This window comes from Podarcis bocagei (genome assembly GCF_964188305.1).
Source record: "Podarcis bocagei genome assembly, chromosome: 11".
Lineage (NCBI taxonomy): Eukaryota > Metazoa > Chordata > Lepidosauria > Squamata > Lacertidae > Podarcis > Podarcis bocagei.
The window spans coordinates 2905086-2926081 of NC_138136.1; positions in this window are offsets into that span (position 1 = coordinate 2905086).

The window sequence follows — 20996 nt, forward strand, 5'->3', positions numbered from 1 at the left end:
TGTAGGCTGTGTGTTTTCCCTGGTACTGAGGAATGCTCCCTGTTGCTTTCAAACACCAACAGCATCAGTGTTTTTGTAAAATTGATATTATGTGATTTCTGCAATCAGGACCAGCAGGACACAGCTGACTTCCCATGATAAGCGTAAGGTTGGGGGGTGGGGAGAAGAGCTGTCTCTTTTGTGTTATGCTGTGCTCCCATGGCGGTCAAATGCCCCAGCACTTTCTCAAAATTCAGAATGTATCCACTAGTCCAAAAAGGCTGGTAATACAGGGCTGGTAATGTGCTCAGTGGCAGCACGTCTGCCTTGCATGCAAAAGGCCCCATGTTCAACCCCTGGAATCTCAAGGCAGGCGACCTGCATGCTTTTTGCTGCTGCTTCTTTTTGCTGCATCCACATGATATCATTGGCATTAAAAGGCCAGTATATATCATCTCCCCAGGTTAATCTTTTCCAGGCAAAATTCAATAAGTAAAAAACAAACCCTGTTGCCTATGACCCATTTGCAGGAACTCCACAACTTCTTTGCAAATTAAGCCCCCAGCTGGAAGGACCCTTGGTTACCACAGAATCACAGAATTGTAGGGTTGAAAGGGATTCTGAGGTCATCTAGTCCCGCATTGCAGGAATCTCAACTACATCATACATGATAGATGGCCATCCAACTTCTGCTAAAAAAGCTCTCCTAGGAATGGGAGTCTTCCACATCTTGTGGGAGTCTGCTCCGCTGTCAAACAGCTCTTACTGTCAGAAAGTTCTTCCTTATGTTTCCGAGCACAAGTCAAAGTGTTGCTACTGACCTTTAAAGCCCTAAACGGCTTTGGCCCTGCAAGCCTGAAGTAGTGTCTCCACCCCCATTGTGCAGCCCAGACCCTGAGGTCCTCCTCTGTGAGGGTCTTCTGCTGATTCCCTTACTGCGAGAAGCAAGGTTACAGGGAACCAGGCAGAGAGCCTTCTCGGTAGTGGTGCCCACCCTGTGGAACACCCTCCTTTCAGATGTCAAGGAAATAAACAACTATCTGACTTTTAGAATACATCCGAAGGCAACCCTGTATCAGGAAGTTTTTAATGTTTGATGTTTTAGTATGTTCTGATTTATACTGTGAGCCACCCAGAGTAGCTGATGGCAACCCAGTCCGATGGGCGGAGTATAAATAATAGATGATGATGATGATTCAGAATCTCCTTTCTTGTAACTTGAATTCATTGGTTTGGGTCCTAAGCTCCAGAGAAGCAGAAAACAAGCTTGCTCCATCCATCATGTGACAGCTCTTGAGATATTTGAAGATGGGTATCATATCTCCGGGACGCGGGTGGCACTGTGAGTTAAACCACAGAGCCTAGGACTTGCTGATCAGAAGATCTGTGGTTCAAATCCCCGCGACGGGGTGAGCTCCCATTGCTCGGTCCCTGCTCCTGCCAACCTAGCAGTTCGAAAGCACGCCAAAGTGCAAGTAGATAAATAGGTGCCGCTCGGGCGGGAAGGTAAACAGCGTTTCCGTGCACTGCTCTGGTTTGCCGGAAGCGGCTTAGTCCTGCTGGCCACATGACCTGGAAGCTGTACGCCGGCTCCCTTGGCCAATAAAGCAAGATGAGCGCCGCAACCCCAGAGTCAGTCACGACTGGACCTAATGGTCAGGGGTCCCTTTACCTTTACCTATCATATCTCCTCTCAGTCTCCACTTTACGAAGCTTAACATATCCACTTCCCTCAACCGTTCCTCATAAGGCTTGGTTTTCAGACCCTTGGTTGTCCTCATCTGCACACGTTCCAGCTTGTCAGTATCCTTCTTAAATTGTAGCGCCCAGAATTAGACACAGTATTCTAGTTGTGGCCCGACCAAGGCAGAGTGGTACTATTACTTCCCATGATCTGGACACCTAGGATGCAGCCTAGTAGACCATGAGCTTTTTTTGCAGCTGCATCACAATGTTGATTCATGTTAAGCTTGTAGGCTACTAAGACCCCTAGATCCTTTTCATATGTACTACTGGCAATCTAGGTGTCCCTCATCTTATATTTGTGCATCTGGTTCTTCGACTTCACAAGGGGATTGAAGTGAGAGACTGATGCATGAATATCTTGAAGATTGATTGAAGAAGCTACTGGTCCTCCAGACACATATTCCCCCCCCCCCCGCCTCACCCTCAAAAGATAATTAAATGTGCTATTTCCTCATACAAAGTTTTTACTTCCTTTCCTGTATTTCTTTTTTAAGTCTCTCAAAGAAGATTTGTCTCTCTCCTTTTTGCGGTAGAAAAATATATCTAGATCTTAGATGGGCTGAGGGTAAGAACGGAAGGAAAAGACTTTTGATCCCATGTCTGCACCCAAGATCTGAGATGTTACTAAAAGAACCACACAATATGCCTGAAGAAAATCTCTCTCTCTCTCTCTCTCTCTCTCTCTCTCTCTCTCTCTCTCTCTCTCTCGAAAACTTGAAGGAAGCATTGCATCCCATGTGCCATAGACCATCATTTCTGGCCTAAACAGTTTTGCAAGGTTTGGAAACAGTACAGCAACCTGCACACCTTTGCAAGAGAAGAGAAAGTGTAATGAGTGTGGATGCCACCAATAGCCCAATGGATGCTTGGAACTGAGGAGCAGAAGGGACCCCGTTTGACAATGGAATGAGTGGTTTTATGTTCATGGAGGACAAAGCTAGCAGTGAGAGAGTGAGAAGGGGCGTGTGGGCAATGGAGAAGAACAGATAAATAAGTAGAGGGAAGAAAATGGCACAGTGAGCTCTTCTAGCAGGGGTGAGTTCAGATCAGTTTTGGGGAATAAGGAGATTGCCAAGACCATTATTAGGGGAGCAAGGATTTAATCTGCTATATAAAATGTATATAAAATATAGGATGTATATAAGTCACATTGTGACTGAAAGCCAGGGGAGTGAATGGGGTTGCATGAAAGACTGTGCTGGAATGCCCACTAACTGTCTATGCACTAGAATCAAACGGAATAGGATGCTGCCTTAGGTTCCTCTAGAAATTGGTCTATCTAGCTTGGTACTGTCTACTCTGACTGACAGCAGCTCTCCAGGGTTTCGGACAGGGACTATTCCCAGCCCTGGAGATGCAAGTGACTCTTGGGCCTTTCTGCATGTGAAGCAGATGCTCTGCCCCTTCCCTTCCTGCAGGGGAGCAAAAAGAGCTCTCTGCTTCTGATTTCTCCTCTCTTTGCTTACCCTTGTAAAAGTCCTGTGCTACTGTTTGGGGGGCCTTCCTTAAATGCAGAGTGAATCTAGCAAACTAGTGCATTTCAGCTGACTGATTTCAGAATGCCCAATCCTGTGCAACATGGATATACTGCATATACTGGTGTGAGCTCTTCACGATATATTTCTGTTGTGCCCGGGTCAACACAGCACACGCTCATTTGCTTCCATAGCATTAAATCTGGTACTTCTAATTTGTCTAATTAGTAGTTTATCACAGCTAAAGTAACAACCATTGAAGCCTCAAAGAGTTCCCCTTCCCCACCAAAATACTCGGAATTACAGATTCAGCACCATTTGTGATTGATGCCTTGAGCATGACGTATTTTAGTATATGTGCTGCCGAAGCGAGCACTGCCTTGAGCATGACCAGCCCTATTCACCTCTTCACATGCTATACTATGCTATACTACACACGATATGGTATGTTGCCAGGTTAGGCGACTACTCGTTTTTCCTTCCCGCTTTGACCTCTCCTTTTCCTTATTAGCTCTTTATTAGAGGGAATCCAGTCCCTGCTCCTTGTTCTAGAAAGCAGTTATCAAAGAGAGACTGCATCAAGCCTTTTGGTCATGTTCAGAAATGTTTGCATATGCATTATGGGAACTGTGAAAACATCTTTTAAAAGCAGTTTGCCTCTTTGGCACCAGTATTTATGGGAGAGGGGGGAGGGGAAGGGGGTTTTTGTTTTGTTTTGTTTTTGCCCTTGTTTTTATTATGCATTTTGTATTTATTTGTATTTTAATGCTGTGAACCAACCTGAGCTCTATGGGTGAAGACTGTATAAATAATAATAATAATAATAATAATAATAATAATAATAATAATAATAATAATAACAACAACAACAACAACAACAACAATAACAACAACAACAACAACAACAACAATATTTTTTTTTTTTATAATGATTTTTATTAATTTTCCAAACATATAATAAAACACAAACAAAACAAAAGCATACAAAACATACAAACAAATAAACATGTATAATTACTTAAACTTATTTTCCTAAACCTTCTTTCCCGGACTTCCCCATACCTCCCTTTTTCTGCATCCTTATGTTAACCCTTTCTCAGCAACCCTTCGTTCAATTAATTCGATCATTTTCGTTATGCATTCTTTAAAGTTATGGTTTACTGCTGCAACTCTTTTTCTTATAACCATGACATTTCAACCATCATCAATTTTACAACAGTCTTTAAGATATTTTTTGAATTTCTTCCAGTCTTCTTCCACCGTCTCTCTCCCCTGGTCGCGGATTCTGCTGGTCATCTCTGCCATTCCCATGTACTCGATCACCTTCGCTTGCCATTCTTCCAGAGTGGGTAGCTGCTGCGTCTTCCAATACTTTGCCAGAAGAATTCTAGCCGCTGTGGTAGCATACATAAAAAATGTTTTATCCTTCCTTGGCACCAATTGGCCCACCATGCCCAGGAGAAATGCCTCTGGCTTTTTCAAAAATGTCCACTTAAGGACTTTTTTAATTTCATTATAGATCATTTCCCAGTAGGCTTTTACCCTCGGGCAGGTCCACCAAAGGTGATAGAAGGTACCTTCAGTCTCATTACATTTCCAACATTTGTTACTGGGCAGATGATAAATTTTTGCAAGTTTGACTGGGGTCATGTACCACCTATAAATCATTTTCATTATATTCTCTCTTAATGCATTACATGCTGTAAACTTAATACCTGTATTCCACAACTGTTCCCAGTCATCAAACATTATGTCATGTCCTATATCTTGCGCCCATTTAATCATGGCTGATTTTACTGTTTCATCTTGTGTATTCCACCTCAGCAGCAAGTTGTACATTCTCGACAAATTCTTAGTATTGGGTTCTAACAATTCTGTTTCCAATTTCGACCTCTCCATCTGGAAACCTATTTTCCTGTCTTGTTTAAATACCTCGTTTATCTGATGGTAATGCAGCCAGTCTCGTACCTTAGACTTTAATTTATCAAAACTCTGCAATTTAACTCTTTCACCATCTTGTTCTAAAATCTCAGAATACTTTGGCCATTTGGATTCCATATTTAGTTTTTTTGTCTCCTTAGCCTCCATTGGTGATAACCACCTAGGGGTTTTACTTTCCAGCAAATCCTTGTATCTTATCCAAATATTATACAGTGCTTTCCTCACAATATGGTTTTTAAAGCCTTTATGCGATTTTACCTTGTCATACCATAAATATGCATGCCAACCATATCTATTATCATACCCTTCCAGATCCAAGACATCTGTATTCTCAAGAAGTAACCATTGTTTCAGCCAGCAAAAAGCTGCCGATTCATAATAGAGTCTCAAGTCCGGCAGGGCAAAACCCCCTCTGTCTTTTGCATCAGTTAAAATCTTAAACTTTATTCTGGGCTTTTTGCCCTGCCAGACAAATTTTGATATATCTTTTTGCCACCTCTTGAAGCAATCCATCTTATCCAAGATCTGGAGTGTTTGGAATAAAAACAGCATTCTAGGCAATACATTCATCTTGATGACAGCAATTCGGCCTAACAAGGAAAGTCTCAACCTTGACCATATTTCTAGATCTTTTTTCACCTCTGTCCAACAATTTTCATAATTGTCTTTGAATAAATTTATATTTTTAGAAGTCAAGTTCACACCCAGGTATTTCACCTTTTTTGTTATTGTTAAACCTGTTTCACTCTGAAACTTCTCTTTCTCTGCCGTTGTTAAATTTTTCTCCAACACTTTGGTTTTTTGCATGTTCAATTTAAATCCTGCTACTTGACCAAATTTCTCAATTAATTCTAACACTCTTTTAGTACTAGTCTCTGGCTGTTGCAAAGTCAATACCAGGTCATCTGCAAATGCCCTTAATTTATAGTCTTTTGTTCCAAGCTCAACACCTTTAACCAATTGATCCCCTCTAATCATGTTCAGCAAGACCTCCAGGACTGTTATAAAAAGTAAGGGTGATATTGGGCATCCCTGTCGTGTACCTTTTTCTATAGGAATCTCTTCTGTTACCACATTGTTAACAATCAACTTTGCTTTTTGCTTAGAATATATGGCACCTATACCGTTTTCAAATCCTTGGCCTACCCCCATCCCTTGGAGATTCTTCTTCATAAAGGTCCAACAGATATTGTCAAAGGCTTTCTCCGCATCCACAAAAATTATAACTGCTTTTCTATTAATCTTTACTTCCAGCAACTCTAAAATGTCTATAATGTTCCTTACATTGTCTGACATGTGTCTCCCTGGGAGAAAGCCTGTTTGGTCCTTGTGAATCTCCTGCACCAAAACTCTCTTCAGTCTTTTTGCTAAGATATCTGCAAAGATTTTGTAATCCACATTGAGTAATGATATAGGGCGGTAGTTTTTAACCTGATTCTTTTCAGTCTCTGTTTTCGGTATAAGTGAAATAAAAGCTTCTTTCCACGATTCGGGTGCCTTTTTCCCTTCCAAAATTTCATTACAAACTTCCTTTAATGGTTGTACTATCCATTCCTTCAGTGACTTATAGTATCTAGCAGTCAGACCATCCGGGCCTGGAGATTTTCCCAATTTCATGTTCTGAATGGCGTCCTCTATTTCTTGTCCTGTTATTTTCTCATTCAGCATCCTTTTACTTTGGTCTGAAATCTTTGGTAGTCCATACTTTTTAATAAATTCTTCTATTTCTTGCTCGTTAACCGGCCCTTGTGCATATAGTTTCCTGAAAAAGCTTTGAAAACAGTTGTTTATCTCATTTGGTTTGTGGATAATTTTTCCTTCCCTTTCCAAACTTGTCACAGTATTCAGTTTCTGTCTCTTTTTCAGTTGCCATGACAGAAGTTTCCCGCATTTGTCTGCTGATTCAAATGTTCTTTGTCTCATTTGCTTTATCTTCCATTCTATCTCTTGATTCATCAGTTCCATATACTGTGTCTGATAATATTTTATTTCTCTCAAAATCTCATGAGACTTTGGTTTAGACCTCAATTTCTTTTCAGCTTCTTTTATCTTTTCCAATAGTTTTTCTTTTCTCTCATTTTGTTTTTTCCTCTTTATGGAGTTTTGTTGTATTAGGAAACCTCGCATCACGGCCTTGCTAGCGTCCCATATTATTCTTTTTTCCACATCAGTTCTCAAGTTTATCTCGAAGTAATCTTTCACTGCTTTTTGGGCCTTCTTATAAATCTCTTCATCTCTAAATAGGGCGTCATTCATCCTCCATCTGAAGGTTCCAGTTGTTGTTAGTTTCATCTCTATCTTCACTGCATTGTGGTCAGAGCAAGTCTTTGGGCAAATTTCTGCTTTTTTTATCTTTGGTGCCATACAACTAGTTACCCAAATTTGATCAATCCTTGTCCAGGTCATTTTAGCTTCAGAGAAAAAGGTTCCCTCCCTCTCCAGGGGGTTCTTTGTTCTCCAGATGTCGATCAAGTCCAGTGTTTCAGTCATTTCAAAAAAAGTCTTTGGAAGTCTTCCATCGTTGGAGATTGTCTGTCTCTGTGCCTTATCCATGTTGGTGGAGACAACACCATTCATGTCTCCCATCATTATAATTTTACAGTCCAGATAGTCCATTAAAGTCTCATGCAACTTCCTGAAAAATTCCGCCTTCCCCTCATTTGGTGCATATATTCCCAGTATCATAATTTTTTCTCCTTGGACTTGTATTTCTATTGCCAGGTATCTTCCTTGTTCATCTTTAAAGATCATTTTAGGGGCCAATCTTTCCTTTGCGTATATCACCACGCCTCTTTTTTTGACTTTGTCTGATGAAATAAATTCTTGTCCAAGCCTCTTATTTATAAGTAGTTTCCTATGTGTCCTAATCACATGCGTTTCTTGCAGACAAATTAAGTCCAGGTGCTCTCTTTTCAAAATATGGAAGACTTGGCGTCTCTTCCTGGGGAGGTTCAGTCCATTACAATTCCAGCTAAGAAGTTGCAGAGACATTTTGATACTAAGTACCTACTCCTCCAACTGCTCCAAGTTTTTGTTCCTCCTCCGATGGTGGCAAAAGTCCAAATGAGAGATTTGCTATGTCAGTCGGTTCTTTCTCTTCTGTTGTATCTACTGTTCCTTTCTGTAGGTCCTCCAAGTTTCTTTCCAAAAACAATTCTTTATCTTGAACAGTTTTTATTTTAATTTTCCTTCCTGTATAGTTAAAGGACAGCCCTTGTGGGAACTCCCACCTGAAAGGTATACTGTTCTTCTTCAGAAGGTAGACGAGATCTTTATAAAAGGCCCTCACCTCCAATATATATTTAGGGATGTCTTTGAAGATCTGGACTTGGGAATTCTGGATTACAAGAGACCTTTGATAGTGTAAATTTAGTATTTTATCTCTCTCTTCTTTAGATCTCAATGTAATCAAGCAGTCCCTAGGCTTCTTGCCTTGCCTTCTGCCCAGCCGGAAGGCCGTTGTTATTTCGAATTCCTCCTCCTGGAGTTCATCCTGCCAAAATTCAAAAATGTTTTCTGTGAGAAATTCTACAAGATTGTCTTTCTCCTCCTCTGGAACTGATCTTAATTTGAGGTTCTTCTCCTTTCGCTGGAGTTCCCACAAAGATAAAGTTGCGTCATATTCAACAACAATAATAATAATAATAGTGTAAAGAGCACAATTTCCTTCCGTGTAAATTACTTTTTTTTCTTATTGTGACCATAACTTGCAAACACAAGCTTGCAGGCAACAAAACATGTGTTTCTGTATTTCTGTATTTCATGTGGGTCTTTCTTATTTTGTATTGAATATCTAGTTATGAGACCATGCTTCTTTATTGGTATAAATATCTTCTTCCATGGAACTAGAAAGTTTCATTCCTCTCTACCATAAAGATTAAATGCTTCATTTTGTCACTAGGTGCTGATATTGTGTTGTGCAAATAGCACTATAGTGACACCTAGTAGGCATTACAAGTATTACAACATGACAAGTAACACAGAAGCCAAAGGGAGCAGGGGGAGGAAAGAGAAGGCACCTGTGCATCTCATTCCTCTATGTATGTCTATCCAGAATCTGGTACCCTTAAACCAACAACAACAACAACATGCACCCATTCACACATCTTTTACATGGAATGACCCTGACTTCCATAACATTCAGAGAATAAACAGATCAATAGATAACTACTTCATTTTTCCTGAAGTGGTGAAATTCAAAGGCTGAATTCAGAGATCCATAATACAGAACATTATATAACCTCCAGGCAGACAGCAGAGTAAGCTGTTTACTGGATGCCAGCCTTTGTGACACCTCATTTTGAGTAACAGCTCTTTAGCACACTGACCCTAAACATTTTCTATGGCTTCCAATCCCAGCTGTTTTTTTAAAAAAAAACCCTTTTGCTGATACACAGCACATGTCTAAACACTTGCATATTCATGCCGTAAATATTGGTTTGAATTGTTAAGATGGAACATCTTCCATTTGACAAATTGGGAAAGATAGTAATAGCTATGCTTCTAACTACTGACAACATATGCTGTTGACAATTGAAAGCATAATTGTCAATAGTTATGAGCACATCACAAAATATGTGGATGTGTTCAGCTAAAAATAAACACATAATAAGTGATAGGCTAATCTTAGGGGTCATTTCCCTAGAATTTAAATGTTGCTTGTGCAGGCCACTGAAAAAGATCTAACCTGTGGCAATGCTGCACATTTAAGTGATCATAGTGAAAACACCATACTTCTGACAGTGTGCATCAAAAATAACACATAAACACTAACAGTATCACTCTGTTGTTGGCTGTGTGGTGGGAATACTTTGAACATAATTAATATTTGGCTAATGCAAATAAAGATTCTTCTTCTGGATAACGTAATTAATTTTGGGCAAACTTTTCCTAGCTCATCTTGTAATGCATGAACAAGGGATTTTTTTTCAGTCCAAGGGTTGGCTTCCCTTCTGGGTCATTTTTTGAGGGCCACTTGCCTGCGTTGCGTTGGGGCAGTGAGTGTACATGTTAGCAGGCTAGTGTCTTTCTACACATGCTCAAATGCCCCTCTCTATCCTTTACTGAGACAAGCAAGAGTCATTATTACAGGTCAAGGATATATTCCAGTTAGGCAAAAGCACTCAGGATGCAAAGCTTGCTGGAGAAGCCTTGTAGATCTTTCCTTAACTGTAACAAGCTGTTTGGTTGCCTAATGCAATGGATGAATATAGATGGTAACTTACAATGTCATGGTAACATAAAATGTTTCCTGCACCCATGTTGATTAAAAACAAAACAAAAGACTCCAGCTTCCTTTGATTTCAGATACTTTGTGGATATGTGGCAATGCTAGTGTGGACAGGAAGAATCGTATTTGCCCTGCTTTTGTGGTATATCCATGTAGTTTAGGCCTGCACAATTTGTGACCCACCAAGCAGTGGCAGAGCTTCATGCTCCAGCACCAGGGGGCGGAGAGCAGGTGGGGACGGGGCTGGCACGCATCCTAGGAGTGTAACGCGCCACCTGTGGGGGCTTGGCGCCCAGTGCGGGTGGGAGGGCAGCCGCGATGGCACCCTGCCGGGATCGCGCTGCTGGGGACGGTGTGCTCCCCCCACACTCCTCTTCCTCTGCCAGGGCCACCAAGCCAAACACAGACCATCAGCCAGATGGTGAGGCCAGACAGGGGCTTGGCAGCTTCCCCTGCTGCTGGCGTTCCAATCAGGCACAAAACAAAACACTTAGCCAAACCTTGGTGGTTGGTGGGCCATGATGGTGGGTTTTCAGGTCTCATGTACTGGAAGGGCACCGTCCAAGTGGCTCGTATGCTGCTATGGACATGTAAGGATGTGCTCCCAAGGTCTAAAATAGCCCTGGAACAGTTGCATATGAGCAAGAACCATTTGGCCCTGTATAATGGCACCAAGGTGCCAAAGACCTGGTCTGCGTATACTTTGTTCCGCCCTGTAGTGCCAAACCCACTGCTAGTTTACCCCCTAAACAATGACCAGGAAAAGTGACATGCTAATGACAATTTAATCTTCCAGAGGGCTGGGAGGCTTCCTGTTGTCCAGCCTTGTATATGTGAAACTGTGCACTTGAAACTCTGTCCCATTCAGCTTAACTGCTCCCAATCGGAAGATAGAGTTTCCTATTCAGTTATTACGTTGCTTGAGTTTCATGCTGATAAAAGTCAACTTCAGATATCCTTGGCAAGGCAACAACTGAAACGGTCCCCTCCTCCTCCTCCTCCTCAGTCCAACTGAGCTGCACCAGGCAAAATGGAATAATTTAAATGGTGAATAGCTTGCCGGTGAGTGGGCTGCTCTGTGAGTCTGCTCCCTGTCTGCTTCTGCCTCCTGCGTCTCACAGTGGCTCCAGCATTGTCATTAGGAAGCACAGAGGCAGAGACCCAGGCAGCCAATATGAAAACATTTTTTGCTTTGAAAGTGCAAGTTTGTTATGAAGAACTATTTCCGTGGTCTTTAGAATAAAAGGGTCCTATTGCTTTTTGTGCAAATCTTGCTGCAAATGGAAGTGGGGAAACTACTTGCTTCAGACAGCCTCCATAAAGCATCCCCCTGGCAGATGGGGCAATCAGCGTCACAAGAAATTGTTATTTCCTTGGTTGGGTTAAAAGGTCGCTGCCTCCTTTGAGCTGTTATTCATTTCAGCATTTTATCCTCTTGATTGGGGAGCTTTGAGGATTTGATTTGAGAAGAGGAATATTGATTGTAATATTGTTTATTTGTGCTCTAGTCTAAACATCTCTCCCTTTCTCTCTCTCTCTCCAGGGTCAAAATATGTGGATATAAAGTTGTTATCTCTAAGCCATTCTTTGGTAACCCTTTAAATTTAGGAGAAATAATTGCATGGCTTAATTAAGGAAGCTCAAGCAAAATTGCTTTTGAACCATTGAAAAGAATGGATTCTAATGGAGATATCTGTTACTTTTTAGCAGCAGTTGCAGCTAATTAAGGAGCCCCAGTTGTAGATGTTAATTGCTTAATTTGGAGGCACTGCAATATCAAGCTATATAAACATGCCTGTGCCATGCCTCACCCTTTCCCTCAGAACATTTCGGAAGGAGGTCATACAAAGTTGTGGCAACTCTGCCTTTGTGCCAGAATTAATCATGGCACAAAGGTGAAAATTATTCCGGAAGAAGGATGCCTTGCCAACCTGTAAGACCAAGGACCAAACCTTTAGCAATGGGCTTCAGATACTTGTGTGCCAGCGACATCTGGGGAGCACATTATTGTCCAGAGCTCTCTACAAAAGTCTGCCAAGGCCTCTACATGCCATAAAAATGTGGATTCCATTAACCATCTAGCTAGAGAGCCTTTCAGAAGCTATATGTGGAATACCTACACTGAAATTCGGTGGTGATGGGATTTCAAGTAGGGTTTCTCTTTTCCAGGTGAACCTATGGCTCTCCTGAAGTTGCTTGACTACAACTTCCATCATCCTTGACAACTGGCCATGTTGTTTGGGACTGGTTGGAGCTGGAGTCAGCCATACCTGGAGAGCCACAAATTATTCACCCTGTTTTATACTTTACATAGCCCTCATTGCCAAGGCACATTGCTGGCCTTGCCCTGCAGCTGGTTGAGGGACCCTATGTGGCTGGGTTGTTGAATGCAGGAATTGGTGCTGAATTGTCTAGCGAGACATTTTTAAATGCTTGGCTGTAGCAGGGCACCATTTGGGCTCCATCTTGGGCCAAACGTGGCAATGAAACTGTTGACATTCTGAAATATATCAAGAAATCCAAAATAAAAATACTCCTGTCCAATGGTTAAGTATTTTCACTTTAATGCTGAAATGGTCCTTGTCTCATATTAGGAAGCACTTGATCTTAACGTGTGTAATTTTAACTTGCTTTAGTATTTATCTTTTGTATATAGATATTAAGTATGGTTGCATTTTTTAATTTTATTGTTTTACATTTTTGCCTTGAGGTTTTACAATCAAATGTGTGGGTGATTATTCCACTGATTAGAGCTACTTGTGAGACACAATAGACCTGAGATACATTGTTTCTTGTCAGACAAATTACCAATGTAAATATTTGGTGTGTGTTTTTATTTTTAAAAATAAGTAAGTAAGGACACTCATCTGACTTCTCTCTGCCTTGGAGGGTGAAGAGACCTGAGGGCCAGATAGACTGCCCTTAAGGGCCACATTTGGTCCTGAGGTTCTCCACCAGTTGCACTCATACACCTGGCACCCAACTACTGAGATGTGCAAAATAATAACAACAATTTTATTATTTGTACCCCACCCGCCTGACTGCGTTGCCCCAGCCACTCTGTACCTTAATGCCATTTCCCTCTTGATTTCTCTTGAAACATGCATCACCTGTGACACTAAATTCCCTTTGTCACCAGTTTTGTTTAAAGAGAAGTTCAATCTAGGCATGTGCCAATCATCCCCACAACATTTTGCTGTCCCCTTGAAGTTCCAGAGAGGTGTCTACTGAGAATTGTCTTTTTTCTGAGGTGAAATCTTTGTTGCATTTCCTGTTACGGCAGGGGCTGGCAGAAATGCTGCCCTGGTTCCAGGAATGTCATGGCTTGTTGCCATGTTCCTTGATTCTTTGCTTTGCCCATGAAGTTTATCTATGGGAGCAGATGCCCGAGGAACAGTCAGTACTGCTTGCTCAGTGGTTAAATATTATTTAACCTGGTCTTGTGTACCATGTACCTACTAAGTGGGCTTTTAGCAGTGAATACTGACCCCCTGTTTCATGCAAGTCTAGAGATGTCCTCACTAGTTTTCTTATCTTATGCTATCCCATACAGTCTCAGAGCAATGCCATGCCTGGAAATGGGACAAGCCTTTGAAGAATTTACCAGCTGCGTCTTTCTGCTTGTTATAGCGCGCAACCTGCCTTTATTGCTTCCATCACAACTTTATTTACAGTACAGAGGGACTTTTGAGTGAAGGAATGGCAAACAGTTAATAAAACATTTGACGGGTATTAATTACTTTCCACTTAATTACCTGCCATGTGGATCTTGTTGAGCTATTGATTACTGGCAAACATACATCCCACTGGGGATAGTGTGATTTAACTTTATCCAAGGAGTCAATTAGCCCAAGTAACACTGGGAGAGCTGGTGCTTTGCCTCACTAGCTGGGGGTGCTTGCCAAGAATGGTAGATAAGCCATTTATTTGTTCATTAAAACACAGTACTACTGTCAACAGGAGGCACTTATTAGGTGTAATTGAGATTGGTGAAATGTCACTTCATTTTGTCATAGATTAGCTGCATCTGAGAGCCACAGAACTGGCAAAGGGGACCTTTCTCATCTGAGAACATAAATTACAGTGATGAGGTCAGGATGTTAACCCTTACTCATATAGCTGGCCGTCTGGGGGAGCTTGAGGGAAAGGGCTGCAGCTGAGTATAGAGGGCATGATCTGCACTCAGAAAATCTGTGGGTCAATTCCGGACTTCTGCAAGTAGGGCTTGGAAAGACTCATTCCAAAGCCCTGAAGATCAGCCACTGGTAGAGGTGCCAGCTTGCCCCCAAGACCGAGAGGGCCCGGCGTGTGTCTGTGTGATGTCATGCGTGCATCGTGCGCCACAATGTTGTGTTGCCTGGAGGATGCAAAGCGCTCTGAAGTAGCCAGCTGCTGAAGCTACAGTACGCCATGTTCAATGCACGTGATGTTGTCAATGTGCACCACATGCCGGGTCCCCTTCTAACACATATTGAGGGTGCTCCTGGTGCTCCTGGCAGATCAACAGTCTGACGCTGTAATGCAGCTTTTTATGTTTCTTAGTTGAAAAAAATAATCAAACTGGGATCCTGGGATGCTGTTTTCACCATCATTTCTCTGTGCAGTTGGTATAGGAAGGGGTCCAAATTCTAAAGGTTTTGTTGCTGGGAGTCAAGATAGAAATGGTTGAGCCTCCCCAAGTATGGGTAAAAGTATGTAAACCGATAGATGTACAAATACAATTAAGTGGAGAGAGGGAGCCTCCTGGGTGAGAATGTGGTTGTTCCTTTTCAATTCCCAACTCCTAACAACAACTGCTTCTATATATCAAACAATATAGAATTATTATTTATTATTTTTAAAAGAGGTGCCATCACTTGTCCATACTTGTCTGGTTCTAAGCAACTGAAGTTTACAGAATTAGGATAATAAAGTGCATCTGAATTTTTTACAAAAGAAAATTGTAGTTCTGCAGGTTGCATTATAAATAAAGTGCCTAATATATTTAGGCAGTCTACAATGAGTCATAAAGCAGAATGCTATCAAAGAGTATCATGAAAAAGCTAGATGTAAATTCTAATAAAAGTGTCAGAACATGGAATGGCAGGCAGTTACCCTTATTAACTTAGTGAACGGAGGAATTTGAAACTTTCATTGAGATTAATTTTCTTGAGAAAATATTCTTCCAACATTTAGGAAGCTGTCTTATCACATCCCATTGTGCAGGCTTTAACCCTCACACCTTGATAGGCCATGCATTGGTTTAAAAGGTTATATTTATTACGATAACAACTAGAACTTAATTAGCTAAATTCAGAAAGTATGGACAGGTGGGGTTGTGTATAAGTCTGGTAGGGGTATATCTCTCTAAGCCCCTGGGCCTATTCATAGCCACAGTCTGCCTTTCTCCAGCCAAGGATTAGGAGCAAATTACTCCCTACTTGCTAAACGAGCTTTGGACATACTGTACAAACCCAACATGCACATGGGAAGTGCTGATCCAAAATGCACATGTCAGGCATAGAGAAGTCACCATGCCAAAGGCAATGACAGGTGCCTAAGGGTGCCCTTAACCCTGCAGTGCCTCAGTGTCACATCCTTTGTGTTCTTAACTTCCTCACTTGCCTGCACTAACTGCCAAACCACAACCATCAAATTAGCGCCACTCCCAGAAAGTCAATTAAAATTCCCAGAACTGTGGAGTAGGTTTAAAAGGGAGTCTTAAAAGCCAATCAAGGAATCCCCCTCCCCAATTGCTTCTCAGCCCCTAGAAAACACAAATGGTGAGCCCACACTGCTTTAGAGGGGGCAGGGAGGGTGATGCAGGAGAAGAAGGCTGTGTCTGCAGCCGATTCAACTTACATAGCTTGATTCCAACCCCTTGGCAGCCAGTGCAGCTCCCCACTCCAAGCCCATCCCTTTGGGAGTGAATTTCTTAAATGCCTTAGTAAGAAGTGAGGCAGGCATGGAAACATGCCCCGGCCCTACAAATGGGGAGGAAATTTCCCCAATGTCTCTGATTTACAACAATATATTGGTTCTCACCCCGAAGACATTTCTGATATAGATAAATTAAAATCAATGGTGTTATGTACTGATGTTCTCATCCTGGACCAGCAGGGGGATACTGTAGATAGACTTCACTCAGGTCCACATATGCAAATAAGGGATCAAAAGTGACGTTCAGTGATTGGATAGTTGCAGAAAATGGTTACTGTTGTGTTCTAGTGGAGCTCTATATAAGCAGGTTGGCTGAACCCTTCAGTTCAGTTCTGTTCTGGCCTGTGAATAAACAAGAGCTGTTTGAAGAATCACTGTGTCGTCTGATATGTTCACCCACAACTTAACAAATGGGATTAAACTTTAGGAGTATTTAGGATAGATTGACTACTGTAATGGACTGTTGGGGGGGGGGAGTTGCCCATGAATGCATTCTGGAGGTGGCAGCTAGGGCACAATGTGACTGTTAGGCTGGTAAGTGGTGCAGCTTAGTGAGCTATCAGGTAAAATTAAAGGTGTTACTACTAGCATAGAAAGCCTGGAATGGCTTGAGACCCAAGTACTTAAAAACACCCTTAATATCAACCACCTCAGACCCTACAATCAACAGGTGAGGCCTTGTTGGTGCCACCACTGGAGGTTGCCAAGTTGGCCTTGATGCAAGATAGGGCATTTTCAGGGACGGTTCCTCATATGTGGAATGCCCTCTATAGAGAGGTGCATCTGTCTCCCTCATGACTGCCATTTGATTACTTAAAGATTCTTTTTCAAGCAACCGTGAAAACAGTGCTGGAGACAATGTTTTAACACTGTTTTTAGAATGTTTAAAAGTGGTTTTGGATTATTTTTTGTTCTAACATTTATGTGTGTGTGTCACCCTGGGCTCCTTCAGGAAAAAGGGAAAGATATCAATCAATACTGCACACTCCAAATTACTATATGCAATAAATGCAACCTTAATGCATAGATAATTATTTCAAAATCTTGTTTTCAGGTGTCCTTACCTGCCTTTTGTTCCATCCCATTGTCCAGGTTTGTAATGCACTTATATTGGACAACCAATTGCAGAATAGAAATGAATCTGTGTCTCACAGGAAGAATGACAGTATGGCAGTGCCTTGAAGACCAGATGGCTTAACTATTGTATGAACAAAACAATGGGCTACATCATCCAGGCTGAGTAGAACTACAAACCAACAGGCTGTCTCCAATGATGGCTTTGCACTAATGAAAAGAACTTTCATCTACACATGGCACAACCCCCAATTTTGCCCATACCCCCTGAGTATTGCAGGCCTCCATCCCCCTCACCTACAAAAAGGCTACTCTTGAGGGTTGGAGGATCCCATGGAGAAGTGTAGGATGTAGTGTGGAAGGCTGCAGTAGGTCACGGCCACCTTACCCAAGTAGGAGTGCTTCCTACTACTGCAGAGTTTGGGTGGTACATGCAGCCCTCACCAGCCTCTCCATATGGCCTTTGGGGCTCTCTCCAAGCTATACACACCCCTGAACCACTTTCACCAGGCCCCACCCCTCACTATCCCATTTTGCAACATCTTTGAGAGTTTTGGCCAGGCTAAAAATTGTCCTTGAACTATGAGAATTCTCTGGCCTCATCCACTGTGGCACCCAGAAGCTTACATGGCCCTAGGTCTAGTGCCCAGCCATTGTTGCTCACAACCCTCTGCATCTGATCTCAATTGCCAACTCGCAGGGTGCATTTATTGCAGAATTGGGAGTGCACAATGTCACAACCCAAACACTCTTTTTAAGATGTAAGCCCAGTTGGCACAAATTCATCTTTCTTGGAAATGCCTTCAGGGTTACAACAAAAGCCTCCTTCTGCATGGTAATTTAAGAGGGTAAATCCTGTCACCAATTCTGCGGCAAAGTGTGAAAGTACAGCAATGAGTAGCAGGGGGTCAGGGCAGAGAGTACTGTCAAAATACCTCCGTTTCTCCCTTTTCTGGGTTTCTATTTGGTAACACGAAATTAACATGCTAAAATAAAAGTGGTTGACCCATTTTAGCTGTCGGTGGTATAGCTATGTAAGTTAGGGAGGAATTTTTTAGCAGAGTGCTGTGCTTTAATGTGGTTTTAATAGTTGTACAAAAGGGGACTGGGACCTTGTTTTTTCTGCTTCTGCTGTAAACAAGGTTTCAGGGGGAATCCTTTGAAGTGCAGAGATCTAAGCTGGCCGATTTCGAATTCCCCTGTGGTACTACAGAAGAACAGTAGGTATCTGATAATGTTTGCACTTCGAATAAATCTTTCCGAGCATCAAACACTGTGTTGACAAACAAGATAAGAAGTGGATTATTTAAAACCCGCACTTATGATAAATAGAACTATTCACATCAGGTGCGTCCCTGAACCTGACAGCATTAGCTACGATTGGGATTTTTATTCTTTGTTTCCCTAAAATAGGCACAATGCTTCCAATCATTAAAATTTCAGAGCTGGCCACTTCTAGATGGCTTCCTCATTCTTTCTTTCATGATAAAAAAGGTCAAGGATGAGCTGCTATTTCAGAAGTGTGGCTACTGTAGGACCACTGGGACATTGTACTATGTGAAACAGCAGCTCAGGATAAATGGAGAAGAGGTCACAGTTGTGGCTTGAGTCTTTTAAACATCATTGGCAAACATCCAAGGCAAAAAGTGCAGAACAGGTTATATATTTTAATTCTAACTAATCAGTTCTGCCCTTCATTTTTGCCAGAAAAAATATATGAGAGGTTTCTGTGATAGCTTTCTTTACACTCACCACGAGTATGAAAGTGCTGTTTAGGGAAATGCTTCAGAGTCTTCCATCCTGTGTGTCTGCACCATAGTCTTATGAGGGACACCACCTTTATGTTTAGCAAGTATGAAAACAGGGACAGCCCATTCCATAAATGATAATTTACTTACTTTACATCTTACTGGGTTGCCCCAGCCACTCTGAGGGGCTTCCGACATATATAAAAACATAATAAAATATTAAACATTAAAAAAACCCCTTTCCTGTACCCCTTTGCCTTCAGATGGCTCAGGGGTCGGATAACTCCATAACCTCCAACATTTCTCCAATGAAAATAGGGACGTCCTAAGGAAAAGTGGGACATTCTGGGATCAAATCAGAAACCAGGATGGCTTCTCTAAATCAGGGACATCCCTGGAAAATAGGGACACTTGGACCCAATGATTTGCATTCAATCCCAGTGATGGGTCTGACTGGCATGGACAGCTTTCTTGAAAACTTTTGTAAAATAACAAATGAGGCCTGGATCCAAAGAGGCCGGTCTGTACACACCACAAATGCTCCTGTGGAGCTTGCTGGATTCCCTGTTGTTACTGCAGCTCCAGACTTTGGAAACCAGGCAAGAGGATCCCTTTTAAGAGCAGCATATCTGAAGGAATCAAGGGTAGCGGTGTGAAGAGCAGAGTATAGAAATTCTGTACTCAGCCCTTTAGTCAAAATAGCATTATGAGCCATGAGACACTATACTAGCTGGCTCCTAAAGTGTGACAGGACTTTTTTCTTTCTTTCTGTGGCCCAGCAGGCTATTACAGTTATTATTCTGGAAATGTATGCAGAACAATTTTTATCTGGGCTCCAGTTCTGGCACTGAAAACCAGTTCTCAAACTGGGCTTATGCATGGATACACATTATTTCATAATTCTGTGCCCACCTTCCTGTTTTGCACTTGACTCCAGTTGATTCTAGTGGATCCTGCAAGCTTAAAAACTGCCTGCCACTGATATATATTGCTGCAAAAATTGTCAATATCCTTAATGTTTTATTAAGGACTGGCCACAAGTACAGTGGTACCTCGGGTTAAGAACTTAATTCGTTCCAGAGGTCCGTTCTTAACCTGAAACTGTTCTTAACCTGAAGCACCACTTTAGCTAATGGGGCCTCCCACTGCTGCCGCTGCATGATTTCTGTTCTCATCCTGAAGCAAAGTTCTTAACCCGAGGTACTGTTTCTAGGTTAGCAGAGTCTGTAACCTGAAGCGTATGTGTCAGGGGTTCCGGAGCAGAGGCGAGGGCAAGGGAGGAAACAGAGAGCGAGGGGGAGGAGGCAGAAGAAAAGATGAGTGATGACGACGACCCGAGATCTCCGAGTCTTTCCAGTGAATCAGAAGATTCACAGAAAGGAGCACCAGTGGCCAGAGCAAGGGGGGAGCCTAGGGGGACACCCCAGGAAGAAGGGTCCAGAGGGGGCTCAGAGGGGAGCAGTTGGAAATCGGGACCAGCGTCACCAACAGAGAGCAGGGGAGAAGAAGGGTGCCAGGTATCAAGCGCTGGCAGCTCGCAACAGGAGGGAGGGCACGAGTCAGGAGTGGCCACACCTCCATCGGAGAGTGAAGAAACGGTCAGGAGGAAAGTGGAAGGTTGGGCGCGCGCGCCAGGTTCAAATGCACAGGAAGGTGGCGCAGTAAGCAGCCCGGAAAGGGAGCCAGGTCCTAAAGCCCGGCGCAAGGAGACAGGAGGGTCCGGGGGGTCCGCTTCAGAAGAGTCCCGGAAGGAAGAGACCACAGGGGGCAGAGGGACCCAGAGAAGAACGGTCAGGCGGAAAAGGTGGAGTAAAGCTAGGTTAGTAAGCTGGTGCACAGGGGGCGGAGACTCAGACGGAGCTTCGCCGGTCTAACCCTTAAGAC